The sequence below is a fragment of the Narcine bancroftii genome, chromosome 5 (genome assembly GCF_036971445.1).
Source record: "Narcine bancroftii isolate sNarBan1 chromosome 5, sNarBan1.hap1, whole genome shotgun sequence".
Taxonomy (NCBI): domain Eukaryota; kingdom Metazoa; phylum Chordata; class Chondrichthyes; order Torpediniformes; family Narcinidae; genus Narcine; species Narcine bancroftii.
This window is the reverse complement of record NC_091473.1, coordinates 21157886-21185537: the sequence shown is the minus strand read 5'-3', so window position 1 is coordinate 21185537 and position 27652 is coordinate 21157886. Positions and strand designations below refer to the sequence as shown.

The window sequence follows — 27652 nt, the reverse complement described above, 5'->3', positions numbered from 1 at the left end:
ATTGCCACTGGCATGGGAATGGGGTAGGCAATTGAAATGGATTGCCACTGGATAGAATCTTTTGGTATTAACTTCGACATCAAGTCAATGGAGCTCCTCCTCACACCCTCTCTCCCCTTTCCCTACATTATTTCTCCTTTCCTCTGGCTCTCTCTCTTATCCTTTCTCTTTTTCTCGACCTCTGCATTCACAGAGCCACTCCTTCCCATATCATTTCTCACCTATCCATGTCCAGTTATCATTCTGCTGGTCTGTGCTCCTCCCACTGCCCCTTCTTCCCCTGCATTCCTGCTTTCTTGCTCATACCTTGAAGAAGGGTGTAATGATGGTGATCGTGGTAGCAAGGCAATTAGCAATGCCTTACTGTTCGATTAGACTTGGCTGTCACCAGGGGCAGACACAGAGCAGGAGACACATAGTATGCAGATCTGTAATGGAGATTTACAGCCTCGTGCATGCCTCATGGTGCTGTTTACAACAACTTTAAAGTAAAGAACCTTTTCCTTAATCCATGTATTGTCTTAAGAACTCACACAAACGAATACAAGATGAAACAAATGGCTCCGGCCCAAAATGATTGTTATATTTTCTTTGCCTCCTATGGACACTGTGAGACCTGCTGAATTCTTCCAACATTTTTGTGTTTTTATTAAGATCACAGTGTTAGGGGGTTATATTATAATTTTATATTATACATAAATATGTTTTTAAAAGAGCTAGATTGTGGTGGGTCATTTCACAAACAAACATTAGCATTTCATAAAAGACATCTCATTTGAAATGCAAGAGCTATGGATAAGCAGAGACTTCATGTCCACAGTGACTTTACAGAAACTTTGAAGAATGCTGATGGAGATCTCACAAGTAGGTGTTACTAGGACTGATGTGGAATAAATGGGCTCTTGTCTTTAAAGTAACAGATGTCCAGGCACAGAACTGATTTCAGTGCCAACAATATGTCTGGTTGCAGTTTGCTGTTCTAAGAAACAGAGAGAGAGAGAAAAAAACATGTGTTACTTTGTGGGGAGAGAGAGAGGTTAGTTCTGCAGTAGCTTTTGGAGGCTGTACAAAGCAAGCTGACAGCTTGTTGAAAACACCATTTTAGAAGACGTGTTGTGAGTTCTAAGTTCAACCTGTAGTAAACCCTTGCAGTTCTTACAAGAGGAAATCGCTGGCTAGAATGTTCCTCCTGAAATAAGGGAAATGAGAAACTCTGTGGTGACCTGGAAGAAGAGGTTATCATTTAGAAAACTCATGATGGGGCAAGACACTGAAGTGGGTGATTGGAGAAAATCAGTTTGTGTGTGTCCATCGAGCAACAAATCTCTATCTGAAACCAATGAGAACCCTTCTGAGTGGTAACCATTTACCTTTCAGCACCACAGCCTGATGAAAATTCATGTTAAATTCTGACACAGAATAAGAATGACCTGATACCGGTGAATTTGGAGAAGAGAGATGTGAATGATTGGACTATTCAAGCTAAGAACTTTCCTGAACATTACATACATGTGTGCTTAGAATTAGAAGGGGGTTAAGTTAATAGTAATAAGTTAAAGTTTGATCCTGTTTTTGTTTAAGTAACCATTGGTGTTGGTGAATTTCTATTGCTGCTGGGTTTTGAGTTCCTCTGGGCTCGTACAACAACATCTGCGGAAATAATGCATTCAGTTGGTCTCAGCCCTCTTTCTGTACTACAGTGTTCCCACCTCCCTTTTTTCATTGTCATCTTCCTCTTTGCCTTTGAGTACTTGTCATCATATTTCCCAAATGGCACGCTGTTCAGTTGTTTGATAACACTATTGTGATAAATACTGATGTTTCTTTGTAAATGTCAATTATTGTCAGTGTGATATTGAGATTCAATTCTTAATTTGGGGATTCAGAACCATTGGTTGAAGACTGATTTAAAAAAATTCTATCCTTTGTCTAGTAGAAGGCAACCAATTTTCTCCAGCAGATATTTCATCAGTAAACAACATGATGCAAGTGTCAAATTGGTATCTCTGGGTTGGAAAGCATTAGCTTGGGGGTGGTCCTCCTAGATACCCAGGCTGTGAAGCTTGGCTGGAGGTGCAGTGAGTTCAGGAGCATGAGTGTGGACGACTGCAGCTGGGTATTTTTCTAATCCCAAAGCATGGTACTTCAGCACCAGCATGAAAACACGCATGCCATCCCAAATTATTCATGCCGATCCCCATACCTTGTTGAGTTAGTCCTATTTGCCTGCCTTTATTCCCACATCTCTTCTATCCCTGTACCTGTCTAAATGTTTTGATGTGTTTTAATTTTTCCTGCCTCTACCTCCTGGTCCAATAAATATTGCAGCTGTAATTAAGAGTTGCTTTTCTATTTAGAACTGTTTCAATCTTTCATGCTCCATTATCTGATATTTACAGTACACACAATTACTGTTTACATCATCTGCAACCAACAGATGCTATGTTAATTGCACTTTATGAACTAATTTGTCGACTAAATGCTGACATGGAACTCTTATCATGTTTCATGCAGGAATTATAGTTTTTTTTAACATTCCCATGTTCAATTTAATGTTACAAACAACATTGAGCAGGTAACATTGATTTTTAATTTGTCATATATAAAATCGTTGATCTTTCATGCATTGAGTTTTGTTTCCTATGTGGATGACATCAGCACTATGTATTGTTTTCTTTTGAATACTTTATTTAAAATTTTCCATCCATGTAAATAATTATATTGAACTAAACTATCTAACATTTATAATATTTGTCATACAGTCTTATAGACTTACAAACTCTATAGACGTGCAGAAATAGGAACCTTTTTGTCCTCAACTTGGTCTGTTCTAAAGTTAGCACTTTTTAGACGGATTTAGGAAAGTTTTTGGAACAGAGGGTGGGCAAGGAGGAAGGGTTCAATACATTGTAACCACTAACTTTCGAACTTCATTAAGTGTTGACTCTCTATAGTTATAATTATCTGGATGAAAACTTTAAATAAAATATACAAAAAAATTCCATCCATGCAATTATATACTTTTACATAAGCAAAATTTGATTAAACCCTTTTTGCCCTCCCTCATCTCCCTCTTATCTCCCCCCCACTAAAAACATTTAATTATAGAAATAGATATATAATTATATGAAAAAAGAAAGAAAAATATTATTCTGGATTGCACAAAGGATCTTACAGTATTTATATAGCATCTTTTGGGAAGAAGATTATTACAGGTCTTAAGAGGCTGGAAGTACATTTTTACATGTTTATCCCTAAATTTTGCATATGTGGACTCCAAATTTGTATGAAAGTTGAATATTTATTTCTCAAGTTATGTGCAATTTTCTCTATAGGTATGTAACTTTGAATTTCTGTATTCCATCCTTCCATACCTAAATGTGCATCTTATATCCAGGTATCTGCAACACACTTCCTTGCCACTGCTAATGCTATTTTAATAAATGATGGATGAGATGCTCGTGCTCATGGGCGATCACACCAACTGCCCATTCTTTGAGCGAATTTTCCTCGACCATCTGTCCGCCGACATCCGGCCATTACTGGCCCAAGAGAGCTTTACTGACCCGAGAAGGCCCAAGTGCTATGGCTCGAGCGATTCCCGGAGGGCTCGGCGGTCCAGCAGGTCATGAGGCACAGGCATGACCACGCCAAGCCTGCCCCTAGTGCTGCAGTAGAACATTCGGCCCCTGCAGGGGCAACCAAGAGCATAACCAGGGGCACGGTATCTGCTCCGGGTCTCTGCTTCTACCACCAGCGCTGGGGAGCCAAGGCTCGGAAGTGTCGTCAGCCCTGCTCATTCCAGGGAAATGGGCAGGCTGGCCACTGTTAATGGCTGTGGCAGCTGGCGTTTCCTTGTCGATACTGGGGCCCAGATCAGCGTCATCCCGGGCACGGCCGTAGAGTCCAAGAACCGACCTAGAGGGCCACTCTCCGTGCGACCACTGCAACAGAGATCTGGATGTATGGGAACAAGACAGTTCAATTCCAGATCAGCTTGTGAAAGTTTTCGTGGAGGTTCACCGCCTCGTCCCTTCCAACCATCATCCTGGGTGCCGACTTCCTCCTCACTCACGGCCTCCTGGTGGACATTCGAGGTAGATGCCTGGACTTTCCAGGCCATTCGCCTCAATGCCTCCCGCACAGAGCAGCTGCAGATGGCCATGATCATCATGCCATAGATGAGTTCCAGTGAATCCTGGACGAGTTCCCAGCCATCCTCGGGTCACAGTTCTCTGCTACCTCACCGTGCCATGGGGTGTTCCACCACATCCCCACCCAGGGTCCACCGGTTCACGCCAAGGCATGCCGGCTCCTGCCTGACAAGCTCCAGGTGGTGAAGGAAGAGTTTTTGCATCTGCTGGAGCTGGGGATCATTCGGCACTTCGACAGCCCACCTGGTCCGAAAAGCGTCCGGCGGCTGGCGCCCTTGTAGAGACTATCAACGGCTCAACGAGGCGACAGTTCCTGACCGTTACCCCATCCCTCATATCCGGGATATTATGGCCAACCTGCGTGGGGTGAGGGTTTTCTCTAAGGTTGATCTGGTGCGTGGGTATCACCAAATGCCGGTGCACCCTGAGGACATACCCAAGATGTCCATCATCATCACCCCCTTTGGCTTGTTTGAATTCCTTCGCATGCCGTTCGGGCTAAAGAACACCGCTCAGACCTTACAGCGCCTTATGGACTCAGTGGGCAGGGACCTGGATTTCGTCTTCATTTACTTGGACGACATTCTCGTTGCCAGCAGGGATCAGGTGCAACACAAGGCCCACCTGCGCGCTCTCTTCTCCCAGCTGGCCGACTTCGGCCTCACCATCAACCCAGCCAAGTGCCAGTTTGGGAAAGAGTCCATGCAGTTCCTGGGCCATACTATCATGGCCGAAGGAGCCACGCCCGCCGCTACGAAGGTCACCTCTATCAAGGAGTTCCCATGCCCGGACAACCTCAAGGGGCTGCAGGAGTTCACGTGTATGGTCAACTTCTATAACCGATTCATACCAGGAGCCATGCACATCATGCAGCCGCTATTCGCCCTCATCACAGCAAAGCACAAAACGCTCACCTGGACCACAGAGACCTGCATTGCATTAGAGGCCACCAAGGACACCCTCGCAAAATCTACCATACTTGCCCACCCACACACTGACCTGCATATGGCGCTCTCTATTGGTGTCCCTGCCACAGCCGTCGGCGCCATCCTGGAGCAACAGGTGAATGGACAATGGAAGCTGCTGGCATTCTTCAACTGGCTTCTCCGCCCACCAGAGCACAAATATAGTGCCTTCGGCCATGAGTTACTGGGCAAGTACCTGGTGATACGGTATTTCTGCTATTTCTTGGAGGGGAGGACTTTTATCATCTTCACTGACCATAAACCCCTCACTAAGGTGCTTGCCATGGCAAAGGGCCCCTGGTCGGTCTGCCAGCAATGTCACCTCTCCTTCGTGTCGGAGTTTACCACCGACATTCGGCACAAGGCGGGGAAGGACAATGTGGTCATCGATGCACTCTCATGACTGGCCATCTGTGCGCTGACACCCAGCCTCGATTTTAACCAGCTTGCCCGGGACCAGAAGTCCGACGAGGAGACGCGAGCCTTCAGGACTGCCATCACGGGCCTGCCGTTCAGAGACCTCCCAACTCCTAGGGGTGAAGGAACCATCCTGTGTGATAACTCCATGGGCACCCCGCAGCCAGTGGTTCCCCAGCAGTGGTGCAGGCAAGTCTTCCATCGCATCCACGACCCTTTGCACCCGTCCATCAGGTCCACGGTCTGTATGGTGGCAGAGCGGTTCATCTGGCATGGGCTGCGGAAGCAGATCGCAGGCTGGGCCAGAACATGCACCCATTGCCAGATGTCCAAGGTGCACAGGCACACCAGGGCACCTGTGTAAGAGTTCGAGCACATCCGGGAACGGTTCAGCCACATTGATGTCGTCATAGTCAGGCCCTTACAAGTTCACCCGTGGCAACCATTACCTGTTCATGGTGGTAGACCGCACCACTCTTTGGCCCGAAGTAATCCTGATGCCGGACGCCTCCACGGACTCCTGCTTCCGAGCACTGTTGCATGGTTGGGTCACCTGGTTTGGCATTCCGAATCACCTCACCAGCGATCGGGGCACCCAGTTCACCTCTGCACTCTGGGTACAGCTTGCCAACAGGTTGGGGATAGAGCTAAACCGCACCACGGCCTATCACCCGCAGGCCAATGGGCTGGTTGAGCATCTGCACCACCACCTTAAGTCGGCACTTATTACCCAACTCACCGGTCCTGACTGGGTGGACGAGCTGCCTTTGGTGCTCCTGGGCATCCGCTCCACATCCAAGGATGATTTGCAGGCATCATCAGCTGAGCTGGTCTATGGTGCACCGCTGGCACTGCCCAGTGAGTTCATCACACGCCTCACAACCCCCAGCGGTTGCCGCACAAGCTACTTCCCCCATCTCCGGGCCCACTTGGACTTCTTCGCACCCCCACCACCTCCCAGACACAGCACACGGACATCTTGCGTCCCCAGCGAGCTGCACTCTGTAGAGTATGTTTTTATTTGGCAGAGCTCACCTGCAGTACCTCTGCAGAGACCTAATGAGGGGTTGTACAGGTTTGTCCAGCGTTCAGGGTCTACGTTCATGCTGGACATCGTGGTAGGCGAGAGATGTTTACTGCGGATAGGCTGAAGCCAGCTCACCTCGACCCCACCGAACCAGTGATTGTGGCCCAGCCCAAGAAGCGAGGCCGCCAAGCTAAAAAGGACATTGGTGCTGGTTCTGGGGTGGGGCGGGGGGATGGGCTGTGTGGCGGCATGCCACTAGGCAGGCGAACGGGCCCCGCTTGTAATCCACGCGGCGGGGCAGCAGAACAAAATGGTGCCGTTGGGGGTTTCCCCTTCTTCTCAGCACTGGGCTCAGAAACCCGCACTGGGGGACCACATGACGCCTGAGTGACGTCGGCACCCCCCAGTGCGGTTCTCAGCCTGGTCCGGACTGGGAGTACAAGTCCAGCCTGGCAACCAGCAATAAACCAGTTTTCTGCTCACTGAGCTCAACCCATCTGGTTGTGTGTTCTTTCAGTTGCAGTGTAGCTGCCGCTATAGTACATTGTTTGACTTGGTCATCAGCAGAATAGCAAAGCATTTTAATTTCCAAACTATGGAAAGGGAATTAATACCTCTGGCACTAGTAATGGAAATCAATCTGAGCAAAAGTCACTGCAGAAGTGACAAGTGCTGGACGGTGCGATTTCTACAGCTTGGTACCTGATGTCAAGCATGGACACAGCAAGCCCAAGGGCCTGCTTCATGATGTATCATCCCTTGACTCAGTGGGTGTGGGGGAAGGTTAAATAAATTCAGTTTGCTTTATAAAGCAAATTTCAAAGGACTGGATGAATGTTTTCATTATCCCGAAGGCAATTGTTATAATCAATTTGTTCAGTTCAATGAAGGGTTCATGTACCTGGAGAGACTATTTAAAAAAATGCAATTTTTAAAAATATCCCCCAGTCAAAGTGCTCACTATGATGAAGGATTTAAATACTAATTTAACAATAAGAATCTTTGAATTACGGATTAGCACACAGATACTGCATTGCATACTAAATATATGTCTTATTGAATATGGCTCTGAAGCATTTGAGCTCTTAATCCCATGGTTAGCTGGACCAATATTGTGTCCTCTGCTGGCAAGTTTTACCATTTCAGGATATGTTCAGGTGACCAGCTATCTGATTACCTTCTAATGTTTGATGAGATGGTGTGGCCACTATATTCTGTGATGTGATGTTGAGCTGCCATCATTTTAGTTACTGCTGAGTATTTTAGCAATCGTTTGGGATGGGTGTGATTCAATCTCAGTTTCACAGCTTTAGTAGTGTGTGACTGGATGCTAGGCCTTACCATGTAGAACATGAAAGTCTGCAGACACAGCGATTGTAATAAAAACAAACTGAAATGCTGCAGGAACTCAGCCATTCTTCCAGTGTTCAAAAAAAAAGTAAAGATGTATCTTTGCTTTTTATGGATGAGGAAAGAACGGCTGAGTTCCTTCAGCATTTTGGTGCGCTTTTTCTTATCATGTGGGCAAACTTCAGATGTCCTGGAGAATTTGAATTGGTGACTTTGAGTTGGAGTTGAAAACTGGTTGCGGGAGAGAAACAAAGCCAATCACAAGTGTGTTCTACTTTCATAATCGTGGAGCATTTAAGATGCACGAAGGCATCACAGAATGGAGCAGAGTTGTGATAAGGAACTCCCATTCTGAGCTAAAGCCCAATGTCACCATTTAGACTGTTGGCATTTAGAGGAACAGCTGTGAATGATCTACACTCTAATTAAACCACCACAAATCATAGCCAGTGCCAGTTTCAAGTGTTTCATCCTTGTTTTGGCCATTTGCTATTTCAATTCTTGCATTGCATTTCTCTTCGGCTGTTGACTGATGAACTATATTGGGAGCCAAACAATCTGCTGGAGGAATTCATTGGGGTTAAGCAGGCATCATTGGAAGAAAAAAAGCTATTCATGTTTCAGGCTGCAACCCTTCTTTGTGATGGAAGCTGCAGAGAGGAGATGGGCAGTATTAAGATAGGATGGGAGGGGTTTGACAGGGACCAGCATTGGAATGGTGAAAAAAGAGGGATGAAGGATTATGGACAGAGGGGCAGTTGATTTGATTGGTAAATTCCAGAAAAAGGAGAGAGATGAGAGGAAACAAAGGGATCAGTTGGAAGAAGAGGAGTCCTACAAGATGGAGGGGGGAGGGTTATAAGTAGAGATAAAGACTGCCAGTGCTGGGATCTGAGAAGAGTTGACGATGATGAGATCTGTTAGGGGAGAAGTGAAGGACAGATGGAACTGAAGACATGAGAAGGAAGAAGGCAATCACCTGTTGAAGTGTTGGTGGAAGAGGATGAAATTGGAGAGGATTGAGGGAAAAGGGGACAAAAATGGGATGGGGGTAGAACAAAGGAAGCAGCAGAAAGGCTTTCTTCTCTTTGTTCATCTGATGCTCCTGTTTTTTCTTTTCTCCCCAAATTGAGCCAAGTGAGATCCAATGTTGAGTATGTCAGAACTTATTTGTAGTAGACTCTATTGTTATGTACATAGAGATGCAGCAAAATGCTTAGTTTTGCATGTTACCCTGACAACCTGCAAAAATAATCACCTCTTTGACCACTAGCACCATTTTGAATTTGAAAATTCACTGAAAGCAAAATGGTAAACAAGCAACAAGTAAAAATATTAATCAGAGCTGTATTCATACTGGGTTTCCACCATTTTAACACAAGGCTTTCTCTTATTTGGTAAACCTGGAGTTATTATTCACCCTTAGTAGATGGAGGCCATTGAGTATTCAAATTGGTACCAAGAATTTCAAGGATGGGTCAGGGAAAACATGGTGTGGACAGTTGGAAGAGCCCACCATTTCTAGTCAACCCAAGTGCCCATGTCAAGTACCTCCTCTAGCAAAATCTGTGGATCTCTTATGGCCCATCAGCCACTTTGGAGCTCACGGAACTCAGATGGAAGCAACTCGTTCCCTATCTCAAGGACTAATGAAGGAAGAGAAGTTTGGGAGGGTCAGGATGACATAGTTGACACTGAAGGAATACTCTCAGGGATTGTGTGAATGATTGCTGGCTTGGTTGTGGGTCATGAGCAATGGAGATTTGGTTTTCCTTAAAAACTTAATTCTGCATTAACATGTTGCAGGATTGAGACCCAGGCGAAAGAATAGTCAAAACATTTTGCAAGGAATTTTAATGCTGATTGTTGAACCATTATAGATGGCAGTGTTGGCACATAATTAATATTGAATATCTTAATTGTGCCTATTATTCTAAATGAGAGGAGGAAGAGTATAGGTGAATGATGCAGGAACCTGTTATTATCTTTTATTTCAATAATCAGTCAACAAAAGATGAGGAGGGAAGAATTATTTATGGCAGAAAAAGGCAAAGTGGTATCTCATCCCATTTTTCACCAACTGGGCTTAAAGTCAAGCTGATTTCCTGTCTCATTCAGCTAGAATGCTGAAATGTAAGTATTGTTATTAAATACTCTTCCTCATTTATTTTCTCATTTGGCTCAATGTCAATGCAATTGGTTCCAGCACGCATTGCTGTATTATTGTCATCCCAGTGTATTTCATTATAATGCGAGATGTTTGGTCACTTTGGATATGTAAACATTTGCCCTGAGCCCTTGCTCCTTAGCTCACACTTGGCAAGGTGAATGAGAAAATTATTAATGCTCATTAATTAAAGCATTGACGAACATTGTGCCCCAGTATACTCAAGTGAGTAGTGGATGAATGGGTTGTCATCTTCTGAAATTCTGCAGATGACGGAAGAGTCCCTGCAGATTGGAAAGAGGCAAATGTAATTCCACTATTTCAAAAATAAAATAGGGAGAGAGAGCATGCAGAACTAAGCAGGTTAACATTAGTTCTAGAGAAAACATTACAAGCGGCATTTTAACTGAACAGTTGGAAACTGTCAGTGATGAGACAAAGTGAACATTGATGAAAGGGAAATTCTTTGTTCAACTGGACTAAAGGTTGATAAGATGAAGGAAAAATTTGGATGTGGTATGTTTGGATTTTCAGAAGACCTTCTTTAAAGCCCCACAGTTTGTAAATGTGCAGAATTAAAGTATATGTGATAGGCTGGGAAATGTTGATGGGATCTTGGTCAATTAAGTAAAACAGGAAGGTCTGCAGACACCATGGTTAAAGTAAAAACACAATGCTGGAGAAACTCAACAGGTCAAACAGTGTCCTTCGTAAAGCAAAGATAAAGATACATAACCAACATTTTGGGCTTGTCCCTTTCATCATACCTGTTGAGTTTCTCCAGCATTGTGTTTTTACCAGTCAATGAAAATTACAGCAAGCAGTTAAGGCAGCTTTAGTTGTCAGAAGTTTCAACTACTTGAAGAAGAAGAATGATGATGGAGAGTCTTAGTGAGATCCTATTTGGAGTTTTGCATGTTATTTTCATCACCTCATCTAAGAAAGGTTATTTTTACCACACAGCAAGAGCAGTGAAAGCTGATCAGGCAAGTTCCTGGGATGGCAGAATTGTCAAATGTGGAGAGATTGCCTCAATTCGCTTTGTATTAATTCTCATTGAGATGAATGGAAGGGGAATTAACTGAAAGATGCAGAATTCTGATTATGCTCATCAAGTTGGATGTCAGAAATTGTTGGAAGTCGGAGATCACAATCTCCGGAGGAGGAGTAAAATGTGTGACTGAAATGAAAATGGGGAACATTGTGATTTTCAGAAGTTGTGCGGTCTTGTTGCTGATTAAAGGTGACCCTGAGTTGAATTTCTTAAAAAAGAGCCACTTTGTGATTATTTTTCCTAGAAGACAAAGCCGTAATTGGTTATGCACATCAAGAAACAGAAGTTGAAAAAATTGTTTATTGACATTATTCACATAAATTTCATGAAGGGGATTTTGTTCTGTATCACAAATTTTGGCTTGTGATTTCTGCAAAGGTGAATTTCTGTTATTTGAATGATTGTAACATGGTCCTTGTACATGTGAGGAGATAAAGAGACACCAAATGCTCTAACCCTGAAATTCATGCAACTTGCTGCAGTTGGTAGTTGGGGGTAAGCTTAACATGCCGTGCCAATAAATGGAGCTGTGGCATCTCCTTTGCATTACTCTCGCTGTTTATATTTACCCCTTTTATGCAGAGATCCTACTTAATTGGCGTGTGAATGAACCGTATTTATAGCCAGATTGGGTCATTCACACTGAATCAAGAAAATATGGATCAGGAGCCAACGTGAAACACATTGGTTCTAATACTACCTTTCTGCCGGGTAATTACCAGGATAAAAATGACCCTCCATCCCACATTCATTGTGTTTACACAGTTAAGTGAAGTGGTTAATTTCTGTCTTTCAACGGCAGTATAAAAGGAATTTTTTGAAATGTGTTTTGAACTCAATTTTCTAACACCCGTGTCTAAGTGCTATCATCTGTGGCATGTAGAGAAAAGAATGTGTTCGAAGCACATTGTGGAGAAAGCATCCAAATACTGTGTGGGGTCCATTCATGTCAGAAAATAACTCTTTCAATTACTAGTAACTTGACACCTCCTGCTGCAGTATATAATGTCCACACTAAACTGTGGATTGCAGTATCACATTTGAAATTTTTTTCCATTTTGTTGTTGCTGATAAAGCACTATTCAAACTATTGCCCTCTCCACTTTCAGGCAGTTCGACATTTCTGTCACATTATATTAATTGCAGCATTTGTCTTCCAAATTTCATTTGGTATTAAAATATGTTTCTTCTTCTCATTAGAGATTCTGCACTACATTGCTGAAAGAAATTATTTCCCAAGTGGCGAGATCCTTTTTGTTGCTTTAATTACTGTTCTGGTGAATTAACCACAGTCAATGAGCCTCAATATTTGCTCATTGAAAGTGCCCAGCAACACTTAGTTTAGTTACTGTGATATTGTGGAAGTTTTGCTTGTGGGAAGTTTGCTCCTTCGACTATCCAAAAAGAATGATGCACTTGGGGAGGGTGCAGCGGCAGATGTCATTAAAGTTGATGTATTAGATCCCCTACCTCGATAAATTAATCAAACTAAGCCCCTTTCACACTTGCAAATGATCCCAGGAATTAATGGCCAATCGGCCTAAAAAAAGGTCTAGTGCGGAATGAAAATCATCTCAATGAAATGACAGCATCTCACGCTGGGGATGAACTGCCTCGACTCCTAGTGCAATCCCTGGTGTTTGCAGACGACAGTGTTGCATTCAGCCAAGTGTAGAACAGGCAATTGCATTCTAGGACAGAAATGACCCAAATTTTTGCATGAGTGCAGGAATGTAAAGGAAGAAAAAATTAAAATGAAGGTATGAACTTTGCCATGGGAAAGTTGCTGTGGGGGAGAGGGAAAGGAAATAAACAGCTTTAGTGGACAACTTTTAAACATACTGGGAAAGTTGGTAGCACTATAGCGCACGATTTATAAAGACCATGGGGAAAAAGCAATGGTGGACCTGACTTCCCAGAATCCCATGTGGCAGAGAATCACCTCCTTGAGTGTTCTGTGCATGCAGCTATGCATACAGTCCTTTCTCTGCTGCACAGCATTCTGGGAGGGCAGGTCCACCATCGCTTTTCCCCCACAGTATTTATAAATTGTGTGCGATATCACTACCAACTTTCCCAGGCTGAATAAATTGTGCACGATAGCGTTACCAATTTTCCCAAGCTGTTTAGAAATTGTCTGCCATTGTTATTTTTGCCAGCCCTTTCCCACAGTCCCTTGATAAAGGTTTATATAGGTTGACACAACAACAACAGGGACTGTGTTGTACATAAAACTTAATCATGTTAAAATTAATTTTGTTCAAATATGAGATCATAATACATTGATCAGGATTTAGGGCAGGTCCACCATCGCTCGATGCGTCATGATGTCACTGGTAGAAGGTAGAACAGTCCTAACCCTGGGGATGGTTCCCTGCAAGAGTGAACATGTGGAATATCCCAATTAAGAGAGGTCAAGTATGAACAGCAAAAATGCCATTCCTATCCCGGGACACTGAATGGCCGATTTAGTGGGATATAATTGGAAAAGGGGCTCGAGAGAGAGGTGAAATTTCAGTATTTCTACAGAAATAAGTGTTCTGACATATTCATTGCAATTTAGATGGAAAATAGGGTATGCAGTAAAGAGGTGTTTTGGTTATCAAAGCATAGATCCACTTGTATTTCAGTGGAAGGATAACATCAATACATTTTAACATCTGAGCATCTGCACTGAGAGTTCAGCACTTGTGTCCCATCAAATTGGCCATTCAGTGTCCCAAGACTTTTAGCCCCTTTTTACCCTCTTCCGTCTTCAAAATAAAATGAAGACATTATTATTATTTAAAGTTCCTGTTTTGGATGGAGACCTCCTTTGTGATTGTTGGTGCAAGCATTATGCAGGTGTATACTCTTCCAGACTGAGTTTCCACAGATAGCAAAATGATCATGGTGGTTATTCAAGCTTTAATACCATTGTGTGATGCCATGCTTACAACATCTCGGCTCAGAGCACATTCTTGAGCTTGTTGTGTTGTTTTCAAGTGGAAAGAGAAAGAGATCTGGCTTCTCCGAATGCTGGCTAAGTCCTAATGATGTGGCCTACCTTGCCAGGCAAGCTGAGAAGCTTCATTATCAAGTTGCGTTTGCCTCTGTGCATTTGCATTGTGATCTTGGACACATCCAGATTCTTAGGGAAGCATAAATAATGCAGGATTATTTGCTGCGGCTTGATCTTGGCTATGGTTGTATCTGAAGCAGAATGTTCCTGAGCAAGGTCATTCATATAAACATTTTTGTAGGCATGCTTGATCCAGACAGCTTGCTGGGTTTGACATGAATATTGATTAGGCCGGCACAGCTGGTTGAGCTGTTGTCTCACAGCTTCAGCAACCCGGGATCAATCTAAACCCGGGTGCTGTCCGTGAGAAGTTCACATGTTCTCCCAGTGACTGGATTTCCTCTTGTACTCTGGTTGTTCCCCACATCTCAAAGATGCACAGGTTGGTGTGGTAATTAACCACTGTGAATTATCCCTCGGGTCCAGGTGAATGATAGAATTTGTGAGAAATTGATAAGATTGTGGAGAGAATTAGTTACAGGGAAAATGAGTGAGTGAAGGAGTTCTCTATTACCAGGATATTGCTTGGAGTGGAGAACATGAAGCATGGTAAAAAGAGCTAGGGTTTTTCTCTTGGAGTGACAAAGGATGAAGTACACTGTATGTAATATTATGAGGCACTTAGATAGGATGGATAGCCAGCACATTTTTCCCAGGTTGACAATAGCAAGTGGAGATATCAGAGGTACAGGTAAGTTTTTTTGCATAGAGTGGTGAGATCCTAAAATGCATTGCCAAGGTGGTGGTGGAAGTTTGTTCAAAAGGGACTTTCAGATGACTTGTGAATGGGCACATGGATATATATAAAAAAAGGAGGGTTATGGATGCGAGGTAGCGAAGGATTAGATTGTTGTGGCATTGGTTTATTTAGGTGGACACAACATAGCAGGCTGAATGTTGCATGTTATATAAGTTGGAACAGCTACAATGGGCCAAATGGGTTTCATTCAATGGTGACACATTTCATTAATTAGAATCATTAACAATAGATCCTTTCAAATAGCTATGTAAAATTGGGTTAACCAGGCAGTTTACATGGTTAGTGCCCCAGTCATGCAGCAGTTTGAAAGGATCCAACTGGGTCAACCCCGTCGGGGCCCAATTGGGTCCCTTTGAGGTAGGTAAGGGGAAACAAGTTAAACTTGTGTAGGTCTCATCCACAGCTGATTTGATAATGATGTCAGTGCTTGTGTGCGTGCGTCACCAGGCAGTCAGCATTTGAACATCCAGCAGGACTTCCGGTGAGTGTATGATGCATCATTGCGGGAGTGGGATCCCCCATAAATTGCCGGGTGGGTAATTTAATGGCTAGATCCCCCTGCGATTTGAAAGGTGCTTCCAGCACCTTTGCCCCAGTAATCACACCCAGGTCCTAGGAGGGCTACCCCGGTGCTGCAATTTGAAAGGGTCTAATGCAGATTAGCTGAGTGGAGTTCAAGTGGAGATATCACAAGACTGGCTGACATGAATGCTTTCTTGAGCAGGAGATTGTAAGAGTCCATATAGTTACAGGATCTGAATGTGATAAGAGCAGACTCTATAAGCTTTAAAAATCATGGGTGTGCATTGTATTTTGTTAAAAGAACATTTTTATCTGAAATTTTGCCACTTCTTTTAACTTTGTTATTAGTGCAAAAGATTTTCAAAGCACAACACAGTATACTTGCAGTAGCCATTGTTCATTGATGAATGTCAAGTCGTGAGGCTAAATCAATCAAGTCAAATATAAATATTCTGTCCTCGGTTCACTTGATTCTGAATTATTTGATAAGTGAGTAGATATTTACTTTCCTTTAGACCTGGATGCTTTGCGAAAGGATTTTTGTATTGAAGTGACTTCAGCCTTCAGCAAGTGATGGACAGCAGAGATGATTTTGATTGGTTAGTACATATAAGAGCAGGAATTCCAGAAATACAACCTGCCTTTTCCTCTGCTCCAGCAGTGGATAAAGTTGAACTCCAATACATACCATGACTTTTGTTTCCTTGTTCTAGAGTTGGTTCATTCTCCCAGAATAACCCAGCCACCGACGCATCTTCCTGAAAGCACTACTTCCTGTTTTTCAGTCTAAACTTCCATTGACAGCCAGGGGCATCTCATTCATCGTGATTCTTTCTTTGACTAGATATTGGTTTCTGAAGGGCAATGGACATAGTTTAACCTTATCCTCCCTTGGTAGAAAGCTCCAGTGGAAAGTAGCAGTAATCAGAGACAAGTCTTGACTTCCACTCCTGTTGCACACCAAAGCAGAAACCAATTGGTTGTTCAGCTTTGCATTAAAGGATTTTGGAAAACAACATTTATTTCTCTGAAACTGAGCTCACTTTAAAATTTGCTTTGTGAGCAAATACAGTGACTATTTGATAAGTAATTAATCTGGCTTTGTCCCAGTGTCAGAGGCTTTCCGAAAAGGCTTCCCTCTCCAAAGAGCTTAAAGGATTGAAGACCATTGCAACATTCAAAACAAAAATATCAAAGTTTTTAAAAGACATTTGGACAGGTCACAGATATGTGAAAAGGAAAGGTTTTGGGGAGAAAGTTCAAAGGCAGGCAGATGGGACAAGCTTGAAGAAGCCAGTGGAGATGAGAACTGTTTGCTGGAAAGTAAATTATTTGATATCTATTACTGATTCAGTTGATGTGCCTCTTGTCACAGATTATTGATTTAATTTTTGTGTTCTATCGATCTGGTACTTTGTAGATAACTTGGTTTTACATATTTGTAGAGAAAATATTATTTTCACTATACCTGTAGTTTCAAATAACTGCAAAAAAGCAGTCAAATTTGGTGGTCAGAGATTTAAGATTTGTTTTAAAATGAATATCTGTGGATGCTTCTGGAATGTCAACTGCATATTTCCACAGAGCTGGAACTTTGAAAGGCTCAAGCCCAAAATGTTGGCTGTGTACAGTATCTTTATCATTGGTACATAAAGTACTCTGTCTGACATGCTAAGTTTCTTCAGCATTGTGTGTGTGTTTTTTTTTAAACATTGGTTCATTTCTTTATTTGCTAAGATCCTGGAGGATATGGTCTTTTGTAAGTTATGCTGCCTGAACTCTGAGAAAGCAGCTGAGTTGTCTGTGGAATGGTCTGAACTGAAGAATGACACCTCTTGACAGTTCAGCATGGCCATCGATACTGCTCTAAGGTAGCACTTCCAGAGAAGGGCTTAAATCTGTAAAGTAGGTTTTATGGAGTGCTGCCGGAGAAGGGACCTTTTAGCAGCATCTGCAGGGAAGGGTATGGAAAGATTTAAAAGTGGGATTGAATATTATGAAGTAAAACATAAATTATGAAACTGAAAAGGAATGTTGGGTTGAAAAATGGCTGGTGGAGATCAATATTTCTTTCAAAGGAGTGATTGGGTCAACTAGTCTCATGTGTCATTTTCTGAACCTGAATGATTCCCACAGTAAAGAATCTTACACTGGAGGATTGGTGGAGGCCTAGGGAAAGTGGTACCATCTGCTATCTTTAGCTGTTTGCATCAGAACCTGTGATTTGGCTGATAAGCCATCAGATTTATGATGGAAGAGCTAGTGTGTAATTTTAAAGTAGCACATTTCCGATAACCTGGCATCAAGATTGCAAAAAAATTGATGCCCTAAGCCTAATAGGAGTGAGATCAGAAAACACTTTCACCTGATTATGGGGTTTTCTTATAGTAAAGGTCAGTGATGTTAAGCTGAAAAAATCAAATGCAGCCTTGTATTTGATTTAATGACTTTGATTTTCAATTGTAATAATGGCAAAACCACCAGTGTTTATCATCAGGAAGCTGGACGACAACTTCTGCAATACACAATTAAACTCAAAATGTGCTGTCACTGAAGCCTTGCCTCCAATGTTTATGCAGCCTTTTCCAGTCCGATCTCCAGCAGTCATTGAAATATGAAACTTACAGGAACACATGAAAAATTCAAGGGATCAAACATTCAAGAAGTAAATGAGTTATTGGTTTCATTAGCCAACTGTACCAACGTTACAGTTTGGAAAACTGTGAAACTTAAATAAAATTGGTTGCAGATTGTAGTTTTCCCATCAATGTTTCGGAATGAATTTAAAAATAAATTATATTGAAATGTTTGAGGTACTCCAGTTTTAACCTTATCTTTGTCTCTTCAAGTCTTGTGCTGTGCGGAACATATACATTTTTTGAATTGAAGATGCTTTTTTCCTTCTCGAAACTCCTACAGTGTGACTAGGCAACTTCACCAGCCTGATGAGGTCATAGTTGCGAGATGCTGAGTTCCTTATGAGCTGGTCATCGAAGGCCAGAAGGGAAGTCATCCATGGAGCCTGCAAGTCTTTGTGACCATGTTTCTTTCAGCTTATTTGCAAGATCAAAGTTCAGATTTATTGTCAGAGTTCATACATGAGATTGCATACAACCCTGAGTCTCTTTCCTGAGGGCAAGGCAGAATTACCATTTATTGGTCATACAAAAAACTGTATGCAAGAAGATACGTATACATGTAAACAAATAAAGAAATGTAAATAAACTGCAATAAAGAGAGGAAAAAAAATCAAAAAAGTACAAAAGTGAGAGACCTTAAATGAGTCTGAGATTGTTGTTGAGGTGCCTGATAGGGAGGGGTAACAGCTGTTCCTGAATCTGGTAGTGTATTTCTTGTGTCATGACGATGATCGCAGTTGCAATACAACTAGCAATGCCTTAATGTTTGATTAGACTTGGCTGCCAGCAGGGGACTGAGACACAATATGCAGATCTGTAATGGAGATTTGCAGTCTCATGGCATGCCTCATGGTGTTGTTTACAACAACTTTAAATTAAAGAACCTTTACCTTCATCTATGTGTTGTCATAAGAACTCACACACATGAATACAAGATGAATCATGGTGTCAGAAGTGGGATTAAGGAAATACTTTAAAAGTTAAAATGTAAAGTCAGCAACTGATCAGTGAAGAGAAGCTAACACAATGAAACATAGAAGGATTACATCCACCAGTGAAACTTCAGCTGACAGGTTAAGTGGCTGAAAATTGGAACAGATTTTAACAGCATTTTGGATTGTATTTAGTCGCAGTTGGCGCTGACGAGAAAAGTGATAAAGTGAAAGCATCAGTTTTCTTGCATGTCGTTGGTGATGAAGCCCTGGAGGTGTATAATAACTTCACATTTGCAGCCTCGTGGTGTGCCTCAAGGTGCTGTTTACAACAACTTTAAAGAACCTTTTCCTTCATCGATGTGTTGTCTTAAGAACTCACATACGAATACAAGATGAAACATCTTGTTGCATCTATACTTAACTGATGGTAACAGCAAGAAAAGCGTGCGCTGGGTGCTGTTGATCATTGCTGATTGCTGCTGCTTTCCGAAGGCAGAATTCCCTGCCGATGTTCTCGATAGTGGGAAGGGTTCTGCCTGTTATCCAGATGTTCTTAACAAGTACCATTTGGTCTGCAATTGTTTCAAAATTTTGGCTAATACTTATACAATGTATTTGTAGTAAAGAAGAAGAAATATCTTCATAAATGAAATATTGCTGTTATCCTTCCTCTTTCACACTTGTGAGTTTGTTTTGCAATTACAGAAAAAGAGCACGAAGACTTTAGCATGAATTTGTCTGATCCAAAATTGGTTACATTTTTCTGTCTTGATAGATTTCTGAATTTTATGTTTGCTGAAAGGTTTTCTTAAAAACTTTGTAGGTAAGGACTAGTTCACAATGAAATTGAAGTGTTAAAACATTCCTAATATCTCAAAGTTAGATCATGACACACTAAATAGAAATCTTGCACAGTGATTATATTATAGAAATTTCCATTTTAAGTGGTGTTGTGAGCTGAATAGACACATTCTTTGATGTCTTTAGGTTTGTATTTCACAAACAAAAAATGTTCAGACTAGTTCAGAACAATGAGGACATTTGCAAAAAATTCCCTCAAAACTCTAGGGATTTTTTAGGTTTTGAAAGCTCCTAATCTTTTTTTTTTCCGTAGGTCAACTCCACCTATTTCTGTAATTAGTACCTACCTTTGATTTGATGGGGTGTTTTGTGGTCATTTATTTCTCTGCATTTATATTTACCCTGTACAAAAACAAAGGCGAGAAATCAGACTGCTCAAACTACAGGGGAATCACGTTGCTCTCCATTGCAGGCAAAATCTTCGCTAGGATTCTACTAAATAGAATAATACCTAGTGTCGCTGAGAATATTCTCCCAGAATCACAGTGCGGCTTTCGCGCTAACAGAGGAACCACTGACATGGTCTTTGCCCTCAGACAGCTCCAAGAAAAGTGTAGAGAACAAAACAAAGGACTCTACATCACCTTTGTTGACCTCACCAAAGCCTTCGACACCGTGAGCAGGAAAGGGCTTTGGCAAATACTAGAGCGCATCGGATGTCCCCCAAAGTTCCTCAACATGATTATCCAACTGCATGAAAACCAACAAGGTCGGGTCAGATACAGCAATGAGCTCTCTGAACCCTTCTCCATTAACAATGGCGTGAAGCAAGGCTGTGTTCTCGCACCAACCCTCTTTTCAATCTTCTTCAGCATGATGCTGAACCAAGCCATGAAAGACCCCAACAATGAAGACGCTGTTTACATCCGGTACCGCACGGATGGCAGTCTCTTCAATCTGAGGCGCCTGCAAGCTCACACCAAGACACAAGAGAAACTTGTCCGTGAACTACTCTTTGCAGATGATGCCGCTTTAGTTGCCCATTCAGAGCCAGCTCTTCAGCGCTTGACGTCCTGCTTTGCGGAAACTGCCAAAATGTTTGGCCTGGAAGTCAGCCTGAAGAAAACTGAGGTCCTCCATCAGCCAGCTCCCCACCATGACTACCAGCCCCCCCACATCTCCATCGGGCACACAAAACTCAAAACGGTCAACCAGTTTACCTATCTCGGCTGCACCATTTCATCAGATGCAAGGATCGACAATGAGATAGACAACAGACTCGCCAAGGCAAATAGCGCCTTTGGAAGACTACACAAAAGAGTCTGGAAAAACAACCAACTGAAAAACCTCACAAAGATAAGCGTATACAGAGCCGTTGTCATACCCACACTCCTGTTCGGCTCCGAATCATGGGTCCTCTACCGGCACCACCTACGGCTCCTAGAACGCTTCCACCAGCGTTGTCTCCGCTCCATCCTCAACATCCATTGGAGCGCTCACACCCCTAACGTCGAGGTACTCGAGATGGCAGAGGTCGACAGCATCGAGTCCACGCTGCTGAAGATCCAGCTGCGCTGGATGGGTCACGTCTCCAGAATGGAGGACCATCGCCTTCCCAAGATCGTATTATATGGCGAGCTCTCCACTGGCCACCGTGACAGAGGTGCACCAAAGAAAAGGTACAAGGACTGCCTAAAGAAATCTCTTGGTGCCTGCCACATTGACCACCGCCAGTGGGCTGATAACGCCTCAAACCGTGCATCTTGGCGCCTCACAGTTTGGCGGGCAGCAGCCTCCTTTGAAGAAGACCGCAGAGCCCACCTCACTGACAAAAGGCAAAGGAGGAAAAACCCAACACCCAACCCCAACCAACCAATTTTCCCTTGCAACCGCTGCAATCGTGTCTGCCTGTCCCGCATCGGACTGGTCAGCCACAAACGAGCCTGCAGCTGACGTGGACTTTTTACCCCCTCCATAAATCTTCGTCCGCGAAGCCAAGCCAAAGAAAAGAAGAATTTCTCTGCATAAGGCAGGGTTTTCCTGCATCATTTAAGAGCAGTACCAATTACCCATTGCACTCCACTAGTGCAATCCATCACTATGTGATGTGATACTGCAGAGCAAAGCAAAGCTTTTTAACTGGAAATCATTGAGTAGTAATGGAATTTCTGCACTCTCGCTGAATTTTACGTCACTGCAATACAATTTATACCTGAAAAACAATGCATAGCCTTAATACATTGTGTGGACTTCATTCAGTTACATTCTGCATTTTTTTTGGCACAGTTTGTATATAACTATTACATTTACATCCACAATTATATAGCACGGTGCAGTTCTTTACTTAAAGTTACATTGAATAATCCAGATAAGCATTGCATTTTGGAAAAGTACATTTCTCTGAGTTCCTCTTGTATTATTTAATCCTCCAACGTTGGAAGTGTAATACCTAAGTTAGTTTAAGATACCTTGGAAATTGACCTTTTTAATGAAACAGTTAAAAGTATGATTGGGATTGATTAGGATAAGTGAGGGGTGCTGGACAAAGTGGTGACTCTGCATAGCAATAGACAAAAGTTAAAGAATCTCATGTATGTAATGTTCTCATATGACAATCTTTTCTTTGGCTTGGCTTCGCGGACGAAGATTTATGGAGGGGGTAAAAAGTCCACGTCAGCTGCAGGCTCGTTTGTGGCTGACCAGTCCGATGCGGGACAGGCAGACACGATTGCAGCGGTTGCAAGGGAAAATTGGTGGGTTGGGGTTGGGTGTTGGGTTTTTCCTCCTTTGCCTTTTGTCAGTGAGGTGGGCTCTGCGGTCTTCTTCAAAGGAGGCTGCTGCCCGCCAAACTGTGAGGCGCCAAGATGCACGGTTTGAGGCGTTATCAGCCCACTGGCGGTGGTCAATGTGGCAGGCACCAAGAGATTTCTTTAGGCAGTCCTTGTACCTTTTCTTTGGTGCACCTCTGTCACGGTGGCCAGTGGAGAGCTCGCCATATAATACGATCTTGGGAAGGCGATGGTCCTCCATTCTGGAGACGTGACCCATCCAGCGCAGCTGGATCTTCAGCAGCGTGGACTCGATGCTGTCGACCTCTGCCATCTCGAGTACCTCGACGTTAGGGGTGTGAGCGCTCCAATGGATGTTGAGGATGGAGCGGAGACAACGCTGGTGGAAGCGTTCTAGGAGCCGTAGGTGGTGCCGGTAGAGGACCCATGATTCGGAGCCGAACAGGAGTGTGGGTATGACAACGGCTCTGTATACGCTTATCTTTGTGAGGTTTTTCAGTTGGTTGTTTTTCCAGACTCTTTTGTGTAGTCTTCCAAAGGCGCTATTTGCCTTGGCGAGTCTGTTGTCTATCTCATTGTCGATCCTTGCATCTGATGAAATGGTGCAGCCGAGATAGGTAAACTGGTTGACCGTTTTGAGTTTTGTGTGCCCGATGGAGATGTGGGGGGGCTGGTAGTCATGGTGGGGAGCTGGCTGATGGAGGACCTCAGTTTTCTTCAGGCTGACTTCCAGGCCAAACATTTTGGCAGTTTCCGCAAAGCAGGACGTCAAGCGCTGAAGAGCTGGCTCTGAATGGGCAACTAATGAAACCTTTAATCACTTTTCATTCAGTTGATAAATGAAAGGTCCACCATTACAGTGCCACCTTTGATTTTTCCACTTTTCATTACTTTTAATATTTTTTTCTTGTTGGTTTACAGTGATGTTATCGCATGAACTTTTGTTTTGAACTTTGTAATTCGCAAGTAATTATCGCAGCCATCTGTTTCGGCAATGAGGTCACGATTATCTTAAGGAAATCATAGCAAATGCAATATTTTCAATTAGCACCCTTCCAATATTCATTACGTTATTGCGTTGACAGTGGATGACGCATAACATTAACTGCTCCATTCATGTCTTTTCCAGATTAAAAAGGCCTAAATAAAACTTATTTTACTGAGAATTGATAGCAAAGCAATCTCACCGTAACTTGCACTTAGTTGCAGCTTTCATGCCCCAGGAAGAGCATGGGGTTACTGTTTTGAAGTGTCGATGTTGTTAATTTTAGGGCAGAGGTGAGGAGGAACTGCTTTTCCCTGAGAGTATGGAATCTCTGGAATTCTCTGCCCAAGAAAGCAGTAGGGCTCGCCTCACTCATTAAATATATTGAAGAAGAGTTGAGCAAAAAGAGTTGCAAAGTCCTGGACATATAAGAAGTACCGACCGGAAAGAAGGTGTTGGTAGCCGAGCCGTGGAGTATATTGAAGGAAACCGATCCCCAGGACTTGATGAAAAGCCAAGGAAGTTACTTTAATCATCTTTGGTGAAGTACCAGTCATCTGGAAGGCGATTAATGTTGCCATAATTTAAAAGGGCAGCAAGGACAAGCCGGGCAACTACAGGCCAGTGAGTTTGATGTCGGTGGTCAAAAAGTTGCTGAAGGGGACACAATCTACCAGAATTTGGATCGGCAGGAAATGATTGGAGGTAGTCAGTATGAGCCTGTGGGTGGTACATAGATCAGATAATTTTTAGAGGGGTGATGAAGAGAATTGAGGATAGGGCCATGGACGTTGCAAATGTGGACTTTAGCATGCAGGTTAGTCTGGAAGGCTAGATTGCATGAGATTTCAGGTGAGCAAGCGAAATGGATTCAAAGTTGGGTTCATGGAAGGAGTCAGAGGGTGATAGTGGAGCGATGGTTATCTTATTGGAGGCTTCTGACCAATGGTATGCCACAGGAGCCAGTACTAGGTTCACTGTTGTTTGCCATCCAAACCGTTAATATAGATGCAGTTAACAAGATTTGTAAATTAACAGATGACATCAAAATCAGACGTGTTGTGTACAGTGAGGAAGAATCTTTAAGCTTACAACATTTGGGAAGGTGATGAATGGAATATACTAAAGAAAAAAACAAGTGTTGCATGTGTGAGGTGTTGCACTTGGGTAAGTCAAAACCGGGCAGGATATTCAAGGTGAATTGTAGGTTCCTGGAGAACAGAGACCAAGGATACATACATAGTTCCTGGAAAGTGGCAAGTCATCTGGATGAGGTGGTGAACAAAGCATACTTGCCTTTGGGCAGAGTACTGAGTAAAAATGTTGAGATCTTGTGATTTAGCTGTAAAAAGCAAACTACAGGAAGGACATCAGTAAATTGGAAGGGTTGCAATGGAGATTCATCAGTATGTTGCCTGGGATAAAGGGCTTGAGTTACAGGGAGAGATTAGAAGCACTGGGTCTTTATTCCCTAGAATGTAGGAGACTGAGAAGTAATCTTAGAGGTTAACAAAATAATCAGGGGCATGGATAAATTGAATGGGCAGTCTTTTTCTTTGGGCGGATGATGCCAGAACTCAAGGGCATAGGCTTAAGGTAAGAGGGAGAGATTTCAGAGGCCTGAGGGGCAACTTTTTCCACTCAGAGGGTGGTACATATCTGGAATGAACTGCCAGAGAAATTATAGAAATGGGTCCAATTTGGACCTTCAAATAGTTTTTGGGCGGATTTATTGATAGCAAAGGCTGAGAAGCATGAGGACCAAATGCAGGCAAATGGGTCCAGCCCAAAATGGCCAGCATGGATGAGTGGGCTGAAAAGCTTGTTCCATGCTGTAAATCTCTCACTGTTCAGGACATTCTTACAGGCAGTTAATGAGATGATTAACGAGTCATTGCATTCTTTGTTGGGAGCCGAGGTGCAGGTGCTGGGGATTTTTCTGGAAAAGCAGCCTGTCCTTGACATACAGTGTTCCACTGCAAAATACCACTGTGCACTGCATTCCTCCTCTGTCCCTCCTTCACCTTATCAAAATAGATTGAACTTCAACTTTGTGACTTCTTTGCAGCACTTTAAATCTGCTTTTTGCCTGATGTACTCTCTTATCTTCCAAGCTTCAGTTTGTTATTGAATCATTACTTCCCGCTTTATTATCATTTTTTTTTCAAACTTGGTGGCATGCTGCACTTTTGCTTTACATCAATCAACTCAATATGCTAATCATAAACAAGTGGAACTAGGTGATCAATAGAGTGCTTGTAGTCATTCAGGCATTATTATATCATAAAACTATTGTATGATAGTTGGGGACAAATGGATCCAGATGGTTATTACTGTAAATATATTGCACCATGATCACTTAAAAATAAATGATGAGCATGAAACATTGTTTACACCAACATAAATATTCACACCATTAGTTGAAAAAACGAATGAGAATGCTTTATTTTGATGCACGGGCAAGTTTGCCATCAGACGAATTATGAAGGATGGGTGTGAAGGAAGAACTGGGGAGAGTGAGCTGTTTAGTGAGGCAAATCGACAATGTGGTTGCAGACATGGGAACAAATAGGAAGTGGGAGAGCTAAAAGAATTGGGGTGAGCAAGAGGCTAAAATAGAGTGAGTTGAGTATGGATTACTCAGTTGCTGTGGTTTTTGAGGAAGGAGTTGTAATGCTGCTTATGCTTCAAGGAGGAAGGAGGTTATGAAAGAGTAGAGCTTGGACAAGAATATTTTTAGTATGAGACCATGGAGGAAGTGAAAGTTCAGTGCCCTCTATCATGTTTGGGACAAAGACTTTTTATTTGTCCCTGTACTCCACAGTTTTAAATTTGTAATCAAACAATTCACCTACTGTGGCGGCGCACATCCTCAGGACGAACCACTTGTATTGCCACGTGGCAGGGCAGCCATGGGGAAATAGCATCATTAGATGTATCTCTCTGACTCCAGCGCGCACCCTGGGCAGCGATTATGATGTCACAATGTACCAGGTGACTGAGCTCGCGCTGCCCTTATAGGGGTGTACTGAATTTGAATAAAAATAGTCGTTAACAGCCCTCAACATGGTGGCTGTGTTTCTTTAACTATTCACACCACCACAATACGATTAAAGTGCACATTTCCAGAATTTATTAAAGGGTATCTGTTGACATTTTGGTTTGACCATGTATAAATTCCAGTACTTTTTACGCATAGTCGCCTCATTTCAGGGCATCATAATATTTGGGATATAGCAATGGCATGTATATTAAACTAGTTATGCTTAGTACCTTTTGCATATCCCTTGCATGGAATGACTGACTCACAGATCACAAGCATAGACATCATCAGGTGCTAAATATCTTCTCTGGCATGCTCTGCCAGACCTCTACTGTAGCCATTTTCAGCTCCTCCTCGCTTTAGGAATTGGTGCCCTCAATTTTTCTCTTCAGAATATGGAAGTCACCCCAATTGGATTGAGAGTGGGTGACTGACTTGGCCATTCAAGAATTTTCCTGTTTTTCACGTTGAAAAATTCCTTTCTTTAGCAGTATATTTGGGATCATTGTAAGGATGAAGTGCCGACCAATGAGTTTGGAGGCCTTTGCACAAACCTGCAGATGTGTCTGTACACCCCAGCATTCATTTTGCTACTGCCATCAGTAGTTACATCATTACTGAAGATAAATGCAACGTTACCTGTGGCAGTCGTACGTAACGTCCCCACCACTGTTTCACAAATGTATTGGTATGCTTTGGGTCTTGGGCAGTTCTTAAATGTCCCCACTCTTTGCTCTTGCGATCATTCTGATACAGGTTCATTTTTGTCCACAACAAATTTTTCGGGAATTCTGCAGGCTTTTTTTAAAATCTTGGCGAACTGTAATCTGTCCATCCTGTTTCTGTGGCAAACTTATGGTTTGCATCTTGCATTGTGGCTTCTCTATTTCTGTTCATGAAGTCTTCTGCAGTTAGTAGTCATTGACACATCCACACCTGCCTCCTGAGTGTTTCAGATCTGTCGGACAGGTGTTTGGGGATTT

The 27652-nt window shown here is 42.8% G+C and overlaps 1 long non-coding RNA gene across 1 annotated transcript in view; it reads right to left on the bottom strand.

Moving 5' to 3' along the window:
- LOC138762636 (uncharacterized) overlaps positions 1–26568 on the bottom strand; it is a 38328-nt gene extending 11760 nt beyond the window's left edge. The window contains exon 1 of the long non-coding RNA XR_011357000.1: positions 26482–26568. This is a non-coding gene — a long non-coding RNA (uncharacterized lncRNA). The remainder of the gene's footprint in view (positions 1–26481) is intronic.
- Between the last annotated feature and the right edge of the window lie 1084 nt (positions 26569–27652).